This window comes from Sesamum indicum, linkage group LG1 (assembly GCF_026168435.1).
Source record: "Sesamum indicum cultivar Baizhima isolate 11 linkage group LG1, ASM2616843v1, whole genome shotgun sequence".
Lineage (NCBI taxonomy): Eukaryota > Viridiplantae > Streptophyta > Magnoliopsida > Lamiales > Pedaliaceae > Sesamum > Sesamum indicum.
Genome location: NC_142657.1, coordinates 6437467 through 6460764, shown reverse-complemented (window position 1 = coordinate 6460764; position 23298 = coordinate 6437467). Strand labels below are relative to the sequence as shown.

General features: G+C 32.4%; 4 pseudogenes; all 4 read left to right on the top strand.

Annotated features, from left to right (window-relative positions):
* The first annotated feature begins 6265 nt into the window (after nucleotides 1-6265).
* Nucleotides 6266-7138, top strand: LOC105180054 (adenylate isopentenyltransferase 5, chloroplastic pseudogene; annotated as a pseudogene).
* Nucleotides 7139-11295: 4157 nt separating this feature from the next.
* On the top strand, nucleotides 11296-12159 carry LOC148789420 (adenylate isopentenyltransferase 5, chloroplastic pseudogene; annotated as a pseudogene).
* Nucleotides 12160-16316: 4157 nt separating this feature from the next.
* On the top strand, nucleotides 16317-17213 carry LOC148789419 (adenylate isopentenyltransferase 5, chloroplastic pseudogene; annotated as a pseudogene).
* A 4191-nt stretch (nucleotides 17214-21404) lies between these two features.
* Nucleotides 21405-22301, top strand: LOC105180137 (adenylate isopentenyltransferase 5, chloroplastic pseudogene; annotated as a pseudogene).
* Nucleotides 22302-23298: the final 997 nt, after the last annotated feature.

The window sequence follows — 23298 nt, the reverse complement described above, 5'->3', positions numbered from 1 at the left end:
TCTATTGCTTTCTTTCCTTGTAGCTTAGTTATTCTAAAATACCAGACCAACTTCCGATGCACTGACCTCAGCACTCTTTACCACTTTCTTCTTGAAAGAAGTTCTGAGTTGTTTTGACAGTGATAAATAATGAGGCCATTATACAACTTGTTTCATAAGCAACAATTAAAAAATCCAATATAAGGAATTGTAGAAATTGAAATTGGTAGATTAGTTTACTATCTCATGTTTAGGATTGCGTTCTTTGTGTTATGAAGGTCTATTGTATGATTTATTGGAAAAGTGATGTGGGTTATGTCCTAGCTATGGTATTATGGACGACGTTAGTATTATTCGTGAGCCGGCTGTTGCTAAATGATTTTTGATGCTACTTCAATATTTTTGGTAAATGTGGTTAAATGTTAATGGCAGTGTCCACCTGTATCTATTGGTTTATTGTAATTTCGTCAATGCAGGAAAAGTTGATTTGATCATGAACATTGTTGAGCGTAAAAGTGGAGGAACTTATACGTAACGGGGGTTTCTAGTGTAGTTTACTCGATCGGATTCTGTGTGCACAATAAGAAGCGGGCCTGTAGCTGTTCTGATTGTGAGGTAATTATGTTAGAATGAGCAGTTTCACGTGTGCAATTTTCAGTTGTTCAATATTAAGATTCAACCAGCTTACTAAATAGTTTTCATCCATTTAGAGTTCCTCTTTATTTTCCAATGTGGTAATGCAACCAAGCTATGATTTCACTTATGTTGTACTCGTCGTTATTACTTTAGGTTCTTGTAACTTATCAACAAAAAATATTTAATATTTTTGTTTGTAGCAATGTGATTTATCGAAGAAACCTCTTTGGAAGAAACGGTACACTTAATCCATGGCTGGAGAGGGGGCAAATTGATTCCACATTTAGGATAAACTACACTCATATGTATGAACAAAATTTATAATTTTGATAATTTTAGTAATTTATACTAACTGTCGAACACTAGTTTAATTGGTATAAGTAGAGATAATAAATTTTGTTCGTACATATATAGAAGCATCATATGGAAGTATATTAATTTAGTTTGAGTAAGGATTACATCCTTCAGCGATCATATCCATATAGAAGTGAGTATTAATTTAGTTTGTGTAGGGATTACATCTTTTGTTGATCGTACTTAATGTATCGGCAAGTTTTAACTAGTTGCAAATAGGATTATATATATTTCTTGTTGATGTGCATAGTGATAAATTAAATCAAATTGTTCGCGATTGCATTTCAGATTGATGAATAAATGTATAATGCGATTATATTAATATAAGAAGACTAACATGAATTGTGATCGCATGTTAACGTTTATAATATCTATAAAAGCGTATTAATAATTGCTATATTCTTGAATATTAACGAGGAATAAGTTGTGTGATTATTTCCTGTAACATATAATGAAGAATTCATGTAAAATAATTCAGAAAACTAGTTTAGTACTGCATACAATAGCGTTATTACAAAACTAAAACAATATAAAATAAAATTAATGGATGCAATCAGTATCATCAACGGATGGATACTGCAACTTAATTGCTTTCATATTAATCATGGACCACAAAATGTCCAAATACATGAATCAATTGCATATAGTAACAATGACAAGAATAGTATAATTAACATTCAGAATTTGCTACAATTATATTTCAGTAAATCTAAATAAGAGATAAAATCTGTAGACCACATTATTAACGTTTAATTAATATAGATTTTGTCATTATAATATATATTTTTTCATATATAGTAGGTTGACGAATTAATGAGAATAGTTAAACTCACTCTATTTTACTCAAAAGCAAATCATACGTTAGATATGGATAATCACTAAGTACTTTGTCATTATCTTTTAATTTTTCATAATTTGTTTCTCATTCGATATAGTAAAATTACTCATTATACACCTCAAGAATAATTTTTTTTTCAAAAAATAATTATCGATTGATTTATTGCATCTCTTATGGTACCTGCATGGTGTAGATTTTGACATCTTAATTATGATTACTATTTGTATTATCTTTTTACGACATCTTTGCAACAATTAATGATTCTTTTTCTGTTTCGTAAATACAGTAAAAAATACAGTAATTTTAATAGAGCCTTACTAATGATTTATTTGAATTGTTATATAGTAAGTGGATAGGGATAGGGGTGAAGTTATTAGTATGCATGGCTTGATTTGTTCCACATTGTGTGTACGTATGTATGTATAAATACCCCCCTACACATCCTATTTTTCTTCACGTTCGAACAATTGTCTAGGTAATTTCTTTCGCATCAATGAAACTTGTTCGTGATTCTCTCTAGAGCCCACAAATGTTTGAAGTTTTTCTACAAACAAATCCTTTTGAAGAAGAGAAATTACTTCAAGAATATAGAAGGGCTTGTCACTCTATGGTAGATAGATATTCTAAAATAGTAGATTGTACTGGATACATGTTTTGTTTGTTTTATTTGGGAGTATTCTAACACGTGGCCTTTTTCTTTTTTTATTTGTGTGATGAAATTTGCCGATTGTATTGGGTATATTTTCAACAAGAAATATATATAATCCTATTTGCATCTAGTTAAACTTGCCGATTCATTAGTATGATCAACAAAAGATGTAATCCCAACTCAAACTAAATTAATACTCACTTCCATATGAGTATGATCAACGAAGGATATAATCCGTACTCAAACTAAATTAATACTTACTTCAATATGATGCTTCTACATATGTATGAACAAAATTTATTATGTCTACTTATACCAATTAAACTAGTGTTCGAGCAGTTAGTGTGATCATTAAAATGTTAAATCCTACTTATTTGTATAGGTATAAAAATACAGTTTCTGTCTTGTAATTTATGAAGGGGTGTCATTTTTTATCCAACATAAGTTTTGAAAATTAGTTTTTACAAGACTACAATTATAAAAATTATAAAATTAATAGAATTAAAGAATTACTAAAATAATTAGTGTTATCAATAAAATATAAGTAAAAATACAATGGGTGAGTAGGTGGAAATATACGTACACATATATATCCGGAGTTCTTGAACAAAGTTGAAAATTAAATCAAATTATTCGCGATTGCATTTGAGGTTGATGTATAAATTTGTAATACGAATATATTAGTATAAGATGACTAACAGGAATTGGGATTGCATGTTAAACTTAATGATATCTATAGAAGCGTAATCATCGCTTTATTCTTGAATATGAACGAGGAATAAGATCTGTGATTAATTCTTGTAACATTTATCTAAGTTAATAAAACTCATATACGTACATTTACGGTGCATCCATCAACGAAATATTTAGTCCTAGCTACCAAATTAAACTTTGTTTATAGAATCTTTTGAAATATAATCCTACTCATATCAATTTAAAGCTCATGTCAGTACAATTAATATGATCAAGAATAGTTGCAAATTATCTAAATTGTAAATGTGAATATATTAATGATGTTTGTATCAATAAAGTATAATACAGTCTTGTGCGAACGTACTTATACCAAGTAAAAATTCATGTTCCGTGTATTTATTATGATTATCAAGTGAAAAATCGTGGACGTGCAATTACTGTGGTGTACCAAAGAAGTTATTATGTTGATCCAGTCTAACACCAATGTCCATACAATTAGTGTACAAGCATAATGTGATGATCCTACTAACAAAATATATATGTACCTTCTTGCATATGAACAATTAGTATGATCAACAAAATTATGTAGTTCTACTTATATACTGAGTTAAAATCCATGGCGGTAGAATTAGTATGAAAGAAAGAATATTCAATGCTTTGATCAACGAAATATATATGTAATCCCATTTATACTAATTAAAACTCATGCCCGTGCGATTAGCATGATCTACAATAAATATATTTAATCCTATTTGCAGCTAGTCAAAAGTTGCCGATACATTTAGTACGATCAACAAAAGATGTAATCCCTACTTGTTATAATTTGTAGCCCAATGAGTTATTAAAAGGCCAACCTTTGCAGCCCAACTACCTGACCCGCTTGGCAGCCCACAACCGACCCGATAACCCGACCCATCATATCTACCTACATATATCACATCCGTAACCCTAATCTCAATTTCTCTCTTCTCTGTTTTTTCTGCGCCGTCTACTTCCTCTCCTCTCCAAATCCTCTCTGTGATTTTCTGCGTTCTCTTCTCCGAGAGCCATGGCCACTTTCATGAACCAATCTAATGGTTTCAGGAAAACCACCAAGGTTTTCCTTCTCTACCACTGTTTTCACCCCTTTAAATAGAGGATTCTCCCTTTCGGCTAAAACATGAATCAAACTGTTTATCTCCTTCACCATTCACGAAAGTTCTTTGTGAAATTTTTAGTTGGGGTCTTTGTGGCCGTGTGATACTAAGATTTGAGTGATCGGAGTTGTGGTCAGGTTCTTGGTTTGTGGAGTTACCGTGAGTCGGTTCACTGGGGAAATAGTGCCTTATGACCGTATTCCTTTATCGAGATAGTGGATCTAGCTGCTCTAAGGAGGTAATCCGTACTCAAACTAAATTTATACTTACTTCCATATGATGCTTCTACATATGTATGAACAAAATTTATAATTTTGATAGTTTTAGTAATTTATACTAACTGTTCGAACACTAGTTTAATTTGTATAAGTAGAGATAATAAATTTTGTTCATACATATGTAGAAGCATCATATGGAAGTAAGTATTAATTTAGTTTGAGTACGTATTATATCCTTCCTTGATCATACTCATACGGAAGTAAGTATTAGATTAGTTTGAGTACGGATTACATCTTTTGTTGATCGTACTAAATGTATTGGCACATTTTAACTAGTCGCAAATAGGATTATATATACTTCTTTTTGATGTGCATAGGGATAAATTTAATCAAATTATTCGCAATTGTATTTGAGATAGATGAATAAATGTATAATGTGAATATATTAATATAAGACGACTAACACGAATTATGATCGCATGTTAACGTTTATGACATCCATAAAAGCATATTAATCATTGCTATATTCCTGAATATTAACGAGGAATAAGTTGTGTGATTAATTCCTGCAACATATAATGAAGACTTCATGTAAAATAATTCAGGAAACTAATTTACTACTGCATACAATAGCGTTATTACAAAACTAAAAATAAATAAAATAAAATAAATGGATCAATCAGTATCATCAACGGATGGATACTGCAACTTAATTCCTTTCATATTAATCATGGACGACAAAATGTCCAAATACATGAATCAATTGCGTATAGTAACAATTACAAGAATAGTATAATTAACACTCAGAATTTGCTACTATTAAATTTCAGTAAATCTAAATAAGAGATAAAGTCTGTAGAACACATTTATTAACGTTAAATTAATATAGATTTTATCATTATAATATATGTTTTTTCATATATAGTAGGTTGACGAATTAATGAGGATACTTTTTCAGATTCAAAATTCAATTTTGTAAACTACTCGATTTTACTCAAAAGCAAATCCTACGTAAGATATGGATAATCACTAAGTACTTTGTCATTATCTTTTAATTTCTCATAATTTTTTTCTCATTCAATATAGTAAAATTACTCATTATACATCCCAAGAATAAGTTTTTACAAAAAATAATTATCAATGGATTTATTGCATCTCTTATGGTACCTGCACGGTGTAGATTTTGACATCTTAATTATGATTAGTATTTGTATTATCTTATTACGACAGCTTCGCAATAATTAATGATTCTTTTCCTATTTCGTAAATACAGTAATTTGGACAGAGCCTTACTCATGATTTATTTGAATTGTTATATAGTAAGTGTATAGGGATAGGGGTGTAGTTATTACCATTAATGGCTTGATATGTTCCACATTGTTTGTATGTATATATATATAAATACCCCCCTACACATCCTATGTTTCTGCACTTTTCAAACAATTGTCTAGGTAATTTCTTTCACATCAATGAAATTTTTTCGTTATTCTCTCTAGAGCCCACAAATGTTTGAAGTTTTTGTTCAAACAAATCCTTTTGAAGAGAGAAATTAATCCAAGAATTGAGAAGGGCTTGTCACTCTATGATAGATAGATATTCTAAAATAGTAGATTGTATTTGGTATATGTTTTGTTTTAGAGTATTCCAACACATGGCCTTTTTCTTTTTTTATTTGTGTTATGAATTTGACAGGTGTTAAAAAACGTAAAAGTAATTACCCATTAGAATGTCGATCTCCGCTTAGAAGCCAGCACAATCTAGCATGACGAAAATTTTAGTTCGGGGCATGATGAAAAAGCGCCAAGGGAAGGATAGGGTGGTGGTGGTATTGGGTGCCAACGGCACAGGCAAATCGCGCCTGGCGATTAACCTGGCCACAAGTTTCGAGGGAGAGGTCATCAACTCGGACAAAGTTCAGGTCTCAATGGCCTACACATAGTAACCAATAAGGTGAGCAATGAGGAATGCCGCGACGTGCCGCACCATTTGCTCGGAATCATTGATCCCGAGGTGGATTTCACTGTACATGATTTTGTGCATCATGCATTACTGGCTGCTGATGCCATCGTACAAAAGAATCAGTTTCCAATCATTGCTGGAGGGTCCAATTCCTTCGTACAGGCACTTGTCAATGACAACACTGAGTTTTCCTCCAAGTACGAGTGTTGCTTTCTCTGGATGGACGTGGCGATCCCGGTCTTGCATTCGTACATGTCGAAAAAGGTTGATCAGATACGTGGATAGCGGGTTGGTGGAGGAGGGTAAGGCATTTTTTGACCCAAAAATTCGGGACTATGATTATGGGATTAGGCGTGCCATTAGGGTCCCTGAGATGGATGAATTTTTCAAGAGTGAGGGTCTTGTCGATGGTGAAACTTGGGCTAAGCTTCTTAAGGCAGCTATTGATGAAATTAAGAAGAACACTTGGAAATTAGCTTGCCGTCAAGTTGAAAAGATTTTGAGGATGAGGGAGGAATTTGGGTGGCAGATCTATCGGTTGAACGCCGCAGAGGTATTCCTTCGATGTGGTGGAGATGCCAATGAAGCATGGGAGAAATTGGTACTGGAGCCGAGGACGAACATTGTGGCTCGTTTCATTTGCAAAAAACATAGATCCGAAACCAATTGCATATGAACAATTAGTATGATCAATTATATACCTTCATGCATATGAACAATTAGTATGATCCGCAAAATTTTGTAGTCCTACTGATATATTGAGTTAAGATTCATGGCTGTACAATTAGTGTGAAAGCATTCATATTCAATGCTTTGATCAACGAAATACATATGTAATCCAATTTATACAAATTTAAACTCATGTCTGTTTGATTAGCATTATCAACAAGAAATATATATAATCCTATTTGCATCTAGTTAAACTTGTCGATTCATTTAGTTGATCAACAAAAGATGTAATCTCTATTCAAACTAAATTAATGCTCACTTCCATATGAGTATGATTAACGAAGGATGTATTCCATACTCAAACTAAATTAATACTTACTTCAATATGATGCTTCTACATATGTATGAACAAAATTTATCATCTCTACTTATACCAATTAAACTAGTGTTCGAGCAGTTAGTGTGATCATTAAAATGTTAAATCCTACTTATTAGTATAGGTATAAAAATACAGTTTCTGTCTTGTAATTTATGAGGGGGGTGTCATTTTTTGTCCTACAGAACTTATGATAATTAGTTGTTACAAGACTAAAATTATAAAAATTATAAAATTAGTAGAATTAAAATTACTAAAATAATTAGTGTTATCAATAAAATATAAGTAAAAATACTATGGGTGAGTAGGTGGATATATATGTACACATATATATCGGGAGTTCCTGAAGAAAGTTGAAAATTATATCAAATTATTCGCGATTGCACTTGAGGTTGATGTATAAATTTGTAATACGGATATATTAGTATAAGATGACTAACACGAATTGTGATTGCATGTTAATTTTTATGATATCTGTAAAAGCGCATGAATCATCGCTATATTCTTGAATATGAACGAGGAATAAGATTTGTGATTAATCCTTGTAACATTTGTCTAAGTTAATAAAACTCATATACGTACATTTATGGTGCTTCCATCAATGAAATATTTAGTCCTAGTTACCAAATTAAACTTTATTTATAGAATTATTTTGAAATATAACCCTACTCATATCAATTTCAGTACAATTAATATGTCAAGAAAAGTTGCAAATTGTCTTAATTATAAATGTGAATATATTAATGATGTTTGTATCAATAAAGTATAATATAGTCTTGTGCGAACGTATTTATACCAAGTAAAAATTCATGTTCCGTGTATTTATTATGACCATCAAGTGAAAAATCGTATACGTGCAATTACTGTGGTGTACCAAAGAAGTTATTATGTTGGTCCAATCTAAAATCAATGTCCGTACAATTAGTTTACAAGCTTAATGTGATGCTTTTACTAACAAAATATATATGTACCTTCTTGCATATGAACAATTAGTATGATCAACAAAATTATGTAGTTCCACTTATATACTGAGTTAAAATTCATGGCGGTAGAATTAGTATGAAAGCAAGAATATTCAATGCTTTGATCAACGAAATATATATGTAATCCCATTTATACTAATTAAAACTCATGCCCGTGCGATTAGCATGATCTACAATAAATATATTTAATCCTATTTGCAGCTAGTTAAAAGTTGCCGATACATTTAGTACGATCAACAAAAGATGTAATCTATACTTGTTATAATTTGTAGCCTATTGACTTATTAAAAGTCCGACCTTGGCAGCCCAATTACCTGACCCACTTGGCGGCCCACAACCGACCCGGTAACCCGACCCATCCAATCTACCTACTTATATCACAACCCTAGCGCTAAATTTTAGTTTCCCTCTTATTTGTTTTTTCTGTGCTGTCTACTTCCTCTCCTCTCCGAATCCTCTCTGTGATTTTCTGCCTTCTGTTCTCCGAGAGCCATGGCCATTTTCATAAACAAATCTAATGGTTTAGGAAAGCCACCAAGGTTTTCCTTCTCTACCACTGTTTTCACCCCTTTAAATAGGGGATTCTCCCTTTCGGCTAAAATATGAACCAAGCTGTTTATCTCCTTCACCATTCGCCAAAGTTCTTTGTGAAATATTTTGTAGGGGTCTCTATGACCGTGTGATACTGAGATCTGAGTGATCGGAGTTGTGGTCGGGTTCTTGGTTTGTGGAGTTACCGTGAGTCGGTTCATTGTGGAAACAGTGCCTTGTGACCGTATTCCTTTATCGAGATATTGGATCTAGCTGCTTTAAGCATGTTAATCACTATACTGTTGATTTAATTATTTCATTATTTCTTTCATTTGTTATTATCATTTAAGTTGTATATTGGCCTGTAATAATCGTATGGTGTTTCGTACTCCAATTTTTGTAATAGTTGGATAGGATTTTCTAGTGATTTCCGCTCTATACTACTCAAACTAAATTTATACTCACTTCCATATGAGTATGATCAATGAAGGAGGTAATCCATACTCAGAATAAATTTATACTTACTTCCATATGATGCTTCTACATATACATGAACAAAATTTATAATTTTGACAATTTTAGTAATTTATATTAACTGTTCAAACACTAGTTTAATTTGTATAAGTAGAGATAATAAATTTTGTTCGTACATATTTAGAAGCATCATATGGAAGTAAGTATTAATTTAGTTTGAGTATGGATTATATCCTTCGTTGATCATACTCATATGGAAGTGAGTATTAGATTCGTTTGAGTAGGAATTACATCTTTTGTTGATCGTACTAAATGTATCGGAAAGTTTTAACTAGTCGCAAATAGGATTATGTATATTTGTTTTTGATGTGCATAGGGATAAAGTAAATCAAATTATTCGTGATTGCATTTGAGATAGATGAATAAATGTATAATGTGAATATATTAATATAAGATGACTAACACGAATTGTGATCGCATGTTAACATTTATGATATCCATAAGAGCATATTAATCATTGCTATATTCCTGAATATTAATGAGGAATAAGTTGTGTGATTAATTCCTGTAACATATAATGAAGAATTCATGTAAAATAATTCAGGAAACTAAATTACTACTGCATACAATAGCGTTATTACAAAACTAAAACAAAATAAACTAAAATAAATGGATCAATCAGTAACATCAACGGATGGATACTGCAACTTAATTACTTTCATATAAATCATGGACCACAAAATGTCCAAATACATGAATCAATTGCATATAGTAACAATTACAAGAATAGTATAATTAACATTCAGAATTTGCTCCAATTAAATTTCAGTAAATCTAAATAAGAGATAAAATCTGTAGGACACATTTATTAACGTTAAATTAATATCGATTTTGTCATTATAATATATCTTTTTTTCATATATAGTAGGTTGACAAATTAATGAGGATACCTTTTGAGATTCAAAATTCAATTTTGTAAACTCACTTGACTTTACTCAAAAGCAAATCCTACGTAAGATATGGATAATCACTACGTACTTTGTCATTATCTTTTAATTTCTCATAATTTTTTTCTCATTCAATATCGTAAAATTACTCAATATACATCCCAAGAATATTTTTTTACAAAAAATAATTATCGATGGATTTATTGCATCTCTTATGGTACCTGCACGGTGTAGATTTTGACATCTTAATTATGATTAGTATTTGTATTATCTTTTTACGACAGCTTCGCAATAATTAATGATTCTTTTCCTATTCCGTAAATACAGTAAAAAATACTGTAATTTGGACAGAGCCTTACTCATGATTTATTTGAATTGTTATATAGTAAGTGGATAGGGATAGGGGTGTAGTTATTACCATGAATGGCTTGATTTGTTCTACATTATGTGTACGTATGTGTGTATAAATACCCCCCTACACATCCTATGTTTCTTCATGTTTCAAACAATTGTCCAGGTAATTTCTTTCACATCAATGAAACTTGTTCGTGATTCTCTCTAGAGCATACAAATGTTTGAAGTTTTTCTTCAAACAAATCGTTTTAAAGAAGAAAAATTAATCCAAGAATTGAGAAGGGCTTGTCACTCTATGATAGATAGAAATTCTAAAATAGTAGATTGTATTTGGTACAAGTTTTGTTTTAGAGTATTCTAACATGTGTCCTTTTTCTTTTTTTATTTGTGTGATGAAATTGACAGGTGTTACAAAAAGTAAAAGTAATTACCAATTAAAATGTCGATCTCCGGTTGGAAGCCAGCACAATCTAGTAAGACAAACTTTTCAGTTCGGGGCATGATGAACAAGCACAAAGGGAAGGATAAGGTGGTGGTGTTATTGGGTGCCACTGGCACAGGCAAATCGCGCCTGGCGATAGACCTGGCCACCCGTTTCGGGGCAGAGGTCATCAACTCGGACAAAATTCAGGTCTACAAGGGCCTTGACATAGTTACCAATAAGGTCAGCAATATGGAATGCCACGGCGTGCCGCACCATTTGCTCGGAATCATTGATCCCGAGGTGGATTTCACTGTACATGATTTTGTGCATCATGCATTGCTGGCTGCTGATGCCATCGTACAAAAGAATCGGTTGCCAATCATTGCTGGAGGGTCCAATTCCTTCATACAGGCACTTGTCACTGACAACACTGAGTTTTCCTCCAAGTACGAGTGTTGCTTTCTCTGGATGGACGTGGCGATCCCGGTCTTGCACTCGTACGTGTCGAAAAGGGTTGATCAGATGGTGGATAGCGGGTTGGTGGAGGAGGGCAAGGCATTTTTTGACCCAAAAATTCGTGACTATGATTATGGGATTAGGCGTGCCATCGGGGTCCCCGAGATGGATGAATTCTTCAGGAGTGAGGGTCTAGTCGATGGTGAAACTAGGGCTAAGCTTCTTAAGGCAGCTATAGATGAAATTAAGATGAATACTTGCAAATTAGCTTGCCGTCAAGTTGAAAAGATCTTGAGGATCAGGGAGGAATTTGGGTGGCAGATCTATCGGTCAAACGCCACAGAGGTATTCCTTCGATGTGGTGGAGATGCCAATGATGCATGGGAGAAATTGGTGCTGGAGCCGAGTACGAACATGGTGTCTCGTTTCATTTGCAAAGAAAACATAGATCCGAAACCTACTGTATATGAACAATTAGTATGATCAATTATCTACGTTCGTGCATACGAACAATTAGTATGATCAGCAAAATTTTGTAGTTCTACTGATACACTGAGTTAAAATTCATGGCAGTACATTTAGTGTGAAAGCATTAATATTCAATGCTTTGATCAACGAAATACATATGTAATCCAATTTATACAAATTTAAACTCATGTCTGTTCGATTGGCATTATCAACAAGAAATATATATATAATCCTATTTGCGTCTAGTTAAACTTGCCGATTCATTTAGTACGATCAACAAAAGAAGTAATCCTTACTCAAACTAAATTAATACTCACTTCCATATGAGTATGATCAACGAAGAACGTAATCTGTACTCAAACTAAATTAATACATACTTTAATATTATGCTTCTACATATGTATGAACAAAATTTATTATCTCTACTTATACCAATTAAACTAGTGTTCAAGCAGTTAGTGTGGTTATTAAAATGTTAAATCCTACTTATTTGTATAGGTATAAAAATACAGTTTCTGTCTTGTAATTTATGAGGGGCTGTCATTTTTTGTCCTACAGAAGTTATGATAATTAGTTTTTACAAGACTAAAATTATAAAAATTATAGAATTAATAGAATTAAAATTACTAAAATAATTAGTGTTATCAATAAAATATAAGTAAAAATACTATGGGTGAGTAGGTGGATATATATGTGCACATATATATCTGGAGTTCTTGAAGAAAGTTGAAAATTAAATCAAATTATTCGCGATTGCACTTGAGGTTGATGTATAAATTTGTAATAGGGATATATTAGTATAATATGACTAACACAAATTGTGATTGCATGTTAAATTTTATGATATCTATAAAAGCGTATTAATCATCGCTATATTCTTGAATATGAACGAGGAATAAGATTTGTGATTAATTCTTGTAACATTTATCTAGGTTAATAAAACTCATATACGTATATTTATGGTGCTTCCATCAATGAAATATTTAGTCCTAGTTACCAAATTAAACATTATTTATAGAATTATTTTTAAATATAATCCTACTCATATCAATTTAAAGCTCATGTCAGTACAATTAATATGTCAAGAAAAGTTGCAAATTGTCTTAATTATAAATGTGAATATATTAATGATGTTTGTATCAATAAAGTATAATATAGTCTTGTGCGAACGTATTTATACCAAGTAAAAATTCATGTTCCGTGTATTTATTATGATCATCAAGTGAAAAATCGTGTACGTGCAATTATTGTGGTGTACCAAAGAAGTTATTATGTTGGTCCAGTCTAAAACCAATGTTCGTACAATTAGTTTACAAGCATAATGTGATGCTTTTACTAACAAAATATATATGTACCTTCTTGCATATGAACAATTAGTATGATCAACAAAATTATGTAGTTCTACTTATATACTGAGTTAAAATTCATGGCGGTAGAATTAGTATGAAAGCAAGAATATTCAATGCTTTGATCAACGAAATATATATGTAATCCCATTTATACTAATTAAAACTCATGCCCGTGCGATTAGCATGATCTACAATAAATATATTTAATCCTATTTGCAGCTAGTTAAAAGTTGCCGATACATTTAGTACGATCAACAAAAGATGTAATCCCTACTTGTTATAATTTATAGCCTATTGACTTATTAAAAGGCCGCCTTGGCAGCCCAATTACCTGACCCACTTGGCGGCCCACAACCAACCCGGTAACCCGACCCATCCAATCTACCTACTTATATCACACCCCTAGCCCTAAATTTCAGTTTCCCTCTTATTTGTTTTTTCTGCGCTGTCTACTTCCTCTCCTCTCCGAATCCTCTCTGTGATTTTCTGCCTTCTGTTCTCCGAGAGCCATGGCCATTTTCATAAACAAATCTAATGGTTTAGGAAAGCCACCAAGGTTTTCCTTCTCTACCACTGTTTTCACCCCTTTAAATAGGGGATTCTCCCTTTCGGCTAAAACATGAATCAAGTTGTTTATCTCCTTCACCATTCGCCAAAGTTCTTTGTGAAATATTTTGTAGGGGTCTCTATGACCGTGTGATACTGAGATCTGAGTGATCGGAGTTGTGGTCGGGTTCTTGGTTTGTGGAGTTACCGTGAGTCGGTTCATTGTGGAAACAGTGCCTTGTGACTGTATTCCTTTATCGAGATATTGGATCTAGCTGCTTTAAGCATGTTAATCACTATACTGTTGATTTAATTATTTCATTATTTCTTTCATTTGTTATTATCATTTAAGTTGTATATTGGCCTGTAATAATCGTATGGTGTTTCGTACTCCAATTTTTGTAATAGTTGGATAGGATTTTCTAGTGATTTCCGCTCTATACTACTCAAACTAAATTTATACTCACTTCCTTATGAGTATGATCAATGAAGGAGGTAATCCATACTCAAAATAAATTTATACTTACTTCCATATGTTGCTTCTATATATGCATGAACAAAATTTATAATTTTGACAATTTTAGTAATTTATATTAACTGTTCAAACACTAGTTTAATTTGTATAAGTAGAGATAATAAATTTTGTTCGTACATATGTAGAAGCATCATATGGAAGTAAGTATTAATTTAGTTTGAGTATGGATTATATCCTTCGTTGATCATACTCATATGGAAGTGAGTATTAAATTCGTTTGAGTAGGAATTACATCTTTTGTTGATCGTACTAAATGTATCGGAAAGTTTTAACTAGTCGCAAATAGGATTATGTATATTTCTTTTTGATGTGCATAGGGATAAAGTAAATCAAATTATTCGTGATTGCATTTGAGATAGATGAATAAATGTATAATGTGAATATATTAATATAAGATGACTAACACGAATTGTGATCGCCTGTTAACATTTATGATATCCATAAGAGCATATTAATCATTGCTATATTCCTGAATATTAACGAGGAATAAGTTGTGTGATTAATTCCTGTAACATATAATGAAGAATTCATGTAAAATAATTCAGGAAACTAAATTACTACTGCATACAATAGCGTTATTACAAAACTAAAACAAAATAAACTAAAATAAATGGATCAATCAGTAACATCAACGGATGGATACTGCAACTTAATTACTTTCATATAAATCATGGACCACAAAATGTCCAAATACATGAATCAATTGCATATAGTAACAATTACAAGAATAGTATAATTAACATTCAGAATTTGCTCCAATTAAATTTCAGTAAATCTAAATAAGAGATAAAATCTGTAGAACACATTTATTAACATTAAATTAATATCGATTTTGTCATTATAATATATCTTTTTTTCATATATAGTAGGTTGACAAATTAATGAGGATACTTTTTGAGATTCAAAATTCAATTTTGTAAACTCACTTGACTTTACTCAAAAGCAAATCCTACGTAAGATATGGATAATCACTACGTACTTTGTCATTATCTTTTAATTTCTCATAATTTTTTTCTCATTCAATATCGTAAAATTACTCATTATACATCCCAAGAATATTTTTTTACAAAAAATAATTATCGATCGATTTATTGCATCTCTTATGGTACCTGCACGGTGTAGATTTTGACATCTTAATTATGATTAGTATTTGTATTATCTTTTTACGACAGCTTCGCAATAATTAATGATTCTTTTCCTATTCCGTAAATACAGTAAAAAATACTGTAATTTGGACAGAGCCTTACTCATGATTTATTTGAATTGTTATATAGTAAGTGGATAGGGATAGGGGTGTAATTATTACCATGAATGGCTTGATTTGTTCTACATTATGTGTACGTATGTGTGTATAAATACCCCCCTACACATCCTATGTTTCTTCATGTTTCAAACAATTGTCCAGGTAATTTCTTTCACATCAATGAAACTTGTTCGTGATTCTCTCTAGAGCATACAAATGTTTGAAGTTTTTCTTCAAACAAATCGTTTTGAAGAAGAGAAATTAATTCAAGAGTTGAGAAGGGCTTGTCACTCTATGATAGATAGAAATTCTAAAAATAGTAGATTGTGTTTGGTACAAGTTTTGTTTTAGAGTATTCTAACACGTGTCCTTTTTCTTTTTTTATTTGTGTGATGAAATTGACAGGTGTTACAAAAAGTAAAAGTAATTACCAATTAAAATGTCGATCTCCGCTTGGAAGCCAGCACAATCTAGCATGACAAACTTTTCAGTTCGGGGCATGATGAACAAGCACCAAGGGAAGGATAAGGTGGTGGTGGTATTGGGTGCCACTGGCACAGGCAAATCGCGCCTGGCGATAGACCTGGCCACCCGTTTCGGGGCAGAGGTCATCAACTCGGACAAAATTCAGGTCTACAAGGGCCTTGACATAGTAACCAATAAGGTGAGCAATGAGGAATGCCACGGCGTGCCGCACCATTTGCTCGGAATCATTGATCCCGAGGTGGATTTCACTGTACATGATTTTGTGCATCATGCATTGCTGGCTGCTGATTCCATCGTACAAAAGAATCGGTTGCCAATCATTGCTGGAGGGTCCAATTCCTTCATACAGGCACTTGTCACTGACAACACTGAGTTTTCCTCCAAGTACGAGTGTTGCTTTCTCTGGATGGACGTGGCGATCCCGGTCTTGCACTCGTACGTGTCGAAAAGGGTTGATTAGATGGTGGATAGCGGGTTGGTGGAGGAGGGCAAGGCATTTTTTGACCCAAAAATTCGTGACTATGATTATGGGATTAGGCGTGCCATCGGGGTCCCCGAGATGGATGAATTCTTCAGGAGTGAGGGTCTAGTCGATGGTGAAACTAGGGCTAAGCTTCTTAAGGCAGCTATAGATGAAATTAAGATGAATACTTGCAAATTAGCTTGCCGTCAAGTTGAAAAGATCTTGAGGATGAGGGAGGAATTTGGGTGGCAAATCTATCGGTTAAAGGCCACAGAGGTATTCCTTCGATGTGGTGGAGATGCCAATGATGCATGGGAGAAATTGGTGCTGAAGCCGAGTACGAACATGGTGGCTCATTTCATTTGCAAAGAAAACATAGATCCGAAACCTACTGCATATGAACAATCACGAACATGGTGGCTCATTTCATTTGCAAAGAAAACATAGATCCGAAACCTACTGCATATGAACAATTAGTATGATCAATTATGTACGTTCGTGCATATGAACAATTAGTATGATCAGCAAAATTTTGTAGTTCTACTGATATACTGAGTTAAAATTCATGGCAGTACATTTAGTGTGAAAGCATTAATATTCAATGCTTTGATCAACGAAATACATATGTAATCCAATTTGTACAAATTTAAACTCATGTCTGTTCGATTGGCATTATCAACAAGAAATATATATAATCCTATTTGCGTCTAGTTAAACTTGTCAATTCATTTAGTACGATCAACAAAAGAAGTAATCCTTACTCAAACAAAATTAATACTCACTTCCATATGAGTCTGATCAACGAAGGACGTAATCTGTACTCAAACTAAATTAATACATACTTTAATATTATGCTTCTACATATGTATGAACAAAATTTATTATCTCTACTTATACCAATTAAACTAGTGTTCGAGCAGTTAGTGTGATTATTAAAATGTTAAATCCTACTTATTTGTATAGGTATAAAAATACAGTTTCTGTCTTGTAATTTATGAGGGGCTGTCATTTTTTGTCCTACAGAAGTTATGATAATTAGTTTTTACAAGACTAAAATTATAAAAATTATAGAATTAATAGAATTAAAATTACTAAAATAATTAGTGTTATCAATAAAATATAAGTAAAAATACTATGGGTGAGTAGGTGGATATATATGTACACATATATATCTGGAGTTCTTGAAGAAAGTTGAAAATTAAATCAAATTATTCGCGATTGCACTTGAGGTTGATGTATAAATTTGTAATACGGATATATTAGTATAATATGACTAACACAAATTGTGATTGCATGTTAATTTTTATGATATCTATAAAAGCGTATTAATCATCGCTATATTCTTGAATATGAACGAGGAATAAGATTTGTGATTAATTCTTGTAACATTTATCTAGGTTAATAAAACTCATATACGTATATTTATGGTGCTTCCATCAATGAAATATTTAGTCCTAGTTACCAAATTAAACATTATTTATAGAATTATTTTTAAATATAATCCTACTCATATCAATTTAAAGCTCATGTCAGTACAATTAATATGTCAAGAAAAGTTGCAAATTGTCTTAATTATAAATGTGAATATATTAATGATGTTTGTATCAATAAAGTATAATATAGTCTTGTGCGAACGTATTTATACCAAGTAAAAAGTCATGTTCCGTGTATTTATTATGATCATCAAGTGAAAAATCGTGTACGTGCAATTATTGTGGTGTACCAAAGAAGTTATTATGTTGGTCCAGTCTAAAACCAATGTTCGTACAATTAGTTTACAAGCATAATGTGATGCTTTTACTAACAAAATATATATGTACCTTCTTGCATATGAACAATTAGTATGATCAACAAAATTATGTAGTTCTACTTATATACTGAGTTAAAATTCATGGCGGTAGAATTAGTATGAAAGCAAGAATATTCAATGCTTTGATCAACGAAATATATATGTAATCCCATTTATACTAATTAAAACTCATGCCCGTGCGATTAGCATGATCTACAATAAATATATTTAATCCTATTTGCAGCTAGTTAAAAGTTGCCGATACATTTAGTACGATCAACAAAAGATGTAATCCCTACTTGTTATAATTTGTAGCCTATTGACTTATTAAAAGGCCGACCTTGGCAGCCCAATTACCTGACCCACTTGGCGGCCCACAACCGACCCGGTAACCCGACCCATCCAATCTACCTACTTATATCACACCCCTAGCCCTAAATTTCAGTTTCCCTCTTATTTGTTTTTTCTGCGCTGTCTACTTCCTCTCCTCTCCGAATCCTCTCTGTGATTTTCTGCCTTCTGTTCTCCGAGAGCCATGGCCATTTTCATAAACAAATCTAATGGTTTAGGAAAGCCACCAAGGTTTTCCTTCTCTACCACTGTTTTCACCCCTTTAAATAGGGGATTCTCCCTTTCGGCTAAAACATGAATCAAGTTGTTTATCTCCTTCACCATTCGCCAAAGTTCTTTGTGAAATATTTTGTAGGGGTCTCTATGACCGTGTGATACTGAGATCTGAGTGATCGGAGTTGTGGTCGGGTTCTTGGTTTGTGGAGTTACCGTGAGTCGGTTCATTGTGGAAACAGTGCCTTGTGACCGTATTCCTTTATCGAGATATTGGATCTAGCTGCTTTAAGCATGTTAATCACTATACTGTTGATTTAATTATTTCATTATTTCTTTCATTTGTTATTATCATTTAAGTTGTATATTGGCCTGTAATAATCGTATGGTGTTTCGTACTCCAATTTTTGTAATAGTTGGATAGGATTTTCTAGTGATTTCCGCTCTATACTACTCAAACTAAATTTATACTCACTTCCATATGAGTATGATCAATGAAGGAGGTAATCCATACTCAAAATAAATTTATACTTACTTCCATATGTTGCTTCTATATATGCATGAACAAAATTTATAATTTTGACAATTTTAGTAATTTATATTAACTGTTCAAACACTAGTTTAATTTGTATAAGTAGAGATAATAAATTTTGTTCGTACATATGTAGAAGCATCATATGGAAGTAAGTATTAATTTAGTTTGAGTACGGATTATATCCTTCGTTGATCATACTCATATGGAAGTGAGTATTAAATTCGTTTGAGTAGGAATTACATCTTTTGTTGATCGTACTAAATGTATCGGAAAGTTTTAACTAGTCGCAAATAGGATTATGTATATTTCTTTTTGATGTGCATAGGGATAAAGTAAATCAAATTATTCGTGATTGCATTTGAGATAGATGAATAAATGTATAATGTGAATATATTAATATAAGATGACTAACACGAATTGTGATCGCCTGTTAACATTTATGATATCCATAAGAGCATATTAATCATTGCTATATTCCTGAATATTAACGAGGAATAAGTTGTGTGATTAATTCCTGTAACATATAATGAAGAATTCATGTAAAATAATTCAGGAAACTAAATTACTACTGCATACAATAGCGTTATTACAAAACTAAAACAAAATAAACTAAAATAAATGGATCAATCAGTAACATCAACGGATGGATACTGCAACTTAATTACTTTCATATAAATCATGGACCACAAAATGTCCAAATACATGAATCAATTGCATATAGTAACAATTACAAGAATAGTATAATTAACATTCAGAATTTGCTCCAATTAAATTTCAGTAAATCTAAATAAGAGATAAAATCTGTAGAACACATTTATTAACATTAAATTAATATCGATTTTGTCATTATTATATATCTTTTTTTCATATATAGTAGGTTGACAAATTAATGAGGATACTTTTTGAGATTCAAAATTCAATTTTGTAAACTCACTTGACTTTACTCAAAAGCAAATCCTACGTAAGATATGGATAATCACTACGTACTTTGTCATTATCTTTTAATTTCTCATAATTTTTTTCTCATTCAATATCGTAAAATTACTCATTATACATCCCAAGAATATTTTTTTACAAAAAATAATTATCGATCGATTTATTGCATCTCTTATGGTACCTGCACGGTGTAGATTTTGACATCTTAATTATGATTAGTATTTGTATTATCTTTTTACGACAGCTTCGCAATAATTAATGATTCTTTTCCTATTCCGTAAATACAGTAAAAAATACTGTAATTTGGACAGAGCCTTACTCATGATTTATTTGAATTGTTATATAGTAAGTGGATAGGGATAGGGGTGTAATTATTACCATGAATGGCTTGATTTGTTCTACATTATGTGTACGTATGTGTGTATAAATACCCCCCTACACATCCTATGTTTCTTCATGTTTCAAACAATTGTCCAGGTAATTTCTTTCACATCAATGAAACTTGTTCGTGATTCTCTCTAGAGCATACAAATGTTTGAAGTTTTTCTTCAAACAAATCGTTTTGAAGAAGAGAAATTAATTCAAGAGTTGAGAAGGGCTTGTCACTCTATGATAGATAGAAATTCTAAAAATAGTAGATTGTGTTTGGTACAAGTTTTGTTTTAGAGTATTCTAACACGTGTCCTTTTTCTTTTTTTATTTGTGTGATGAAATTGACAGGTGTTACAAAAAGTAAAAGTAATTACCAATTAAAATGTCGATCTCCGCTTGGAAGCCAGCACAATCTAGCATGACAAACTTTTCAGTTCGGGGCATGATGAACAAGCACCAAGGGAAGGATAAGGTGGTGGTGGTATTGGGTGCCACTGGCACAGGCAAATCGCGCCTGGCGATAGACCTGGCCACCCGTTTCGGGGCAGAGGTCATCAACTCGGACAAAATTCAGGTCTACAAGGGCCTTGACATAGTAACCAATAAGGTGAGCAATGAGGAATGCCACGGCGTGCCGCACCATTTGCTCGGAATCATTGATCCCGAGGTGGATTTCACTGTACATGATTTTGTGCATCATGCATTGCTGGCTGCTGATTCCATCGTACAAAAGAATCGGTTGCCAATCATTGCTGGAGGGTCCAATTCCTTCATACAGGCACTTGTCACTGACAACACTGAGTTTTCCTCCAAGTACGAGTGTTGCTTTCTCTGGATGGACGTGGCGATCCCGGTCTTGCACTCGTACGTGTCGAAAAGGGTTGATTAGATGGTGGATAGCGGGTTGGTGGAGGAGGGCAAGGCATTTTTTGACCCAAAAATTCGTGACTATGATTATGGGATTAGGCGTGCCATCGGGGTCCCCGAGATGGATGAATTCTTCAGGAGTGAGGGTCTAGTCGATGGTGAAACTAGGGCTAAGCTTCTTAAGGCAGCTATAGATGAAATTAAGATGAATACTTGCAAATTAGCTTGCCGTCAAGTTGAAAAGATCTTGAGGATGAGGGAGGAATTTGGGTGGCAAATCTATCGGTTAAAGGCCACAGAGGTATTCCTTCGATGTGGTGGAGATGCCAATGATGCATGGGAGAAATTGGTGCTGAAGCCGAGTACGAACATGGTGGCTCATTTCATTTGCAAAGAAAACATAGATCCGAAACCTACTGCATATGAACAATCACGAACATGGTGGCTCATTTCATTTGCAAAGAAAACATAGATCCGAAACCTACTGCATATGAACAATTAGTATGATCAATTATGTACGTTCGTGCATATGAACAATTAGTATGATCAGCAAAATTTTGTAGTTCTACTGATATACTGAGTTAAAATTCATGGCAGTACATTTAGTGTGAAAGCATTAATATTCAATGCTTTGATCAACGAAATACATATGTAATCCAATTTGTACAAATTTAAACTCATGTCTGTTCGATTGGCATTATCAACAAGAAATATATATAATCCTATTTGCGTCTAGTTAAACTTGTCAATTCATTTAGTACGATCAACAAAAGAAGTAATCCTTACTCAAACAAAATTAATACTCACTTCCATATGAGTCTGATCAACGAAGGACGTAATCTGTACTCAAACTAAATTAATACATACTTTAATATTATGCTTCTACATATGTATGAACAAAATTTATTATCTCTACTTATACCAATTAAACTAGTGTTCGAGCAGTTAGTGTGATTATTAAAATGTTAAATCCTACTTATTTGTATAGGTATAAAAATACAGTTTCTGTCTTGTAATTTATGAGGGGCTGTCATTTTTTGTCCTACAGAAGTTATGATAATTAGTTTTTACAAGACTAAAATTATAAAAATTATAGAATTAATAGAATTAAAATTACTAAAATAATTAGTGTTATCAATAAAATATAAGTAAAAATACTATGGGTGAGTAGGTGGATATATATGTACACATATATATCTGGAGTTCTTGAAGAAAGTTGAAAATTAAATCAAATTATTCGCGATTGCACTTGAGGTTGATGTATAAATTTGTAATACGGATATATTAGTATAATATGACTAACACAAATTGTGATTGCATGTTAATTTTTATGATATCTATAAAAGCGTATTAATCATCGCTATATTCTTGAATATGAACGAGGAATAAGATTTGTGATTAATTCTTGTAACATTTATCTAGGTTAATAAAACTCATATACGTATATTTATGGTGCTTCCATCAATGAA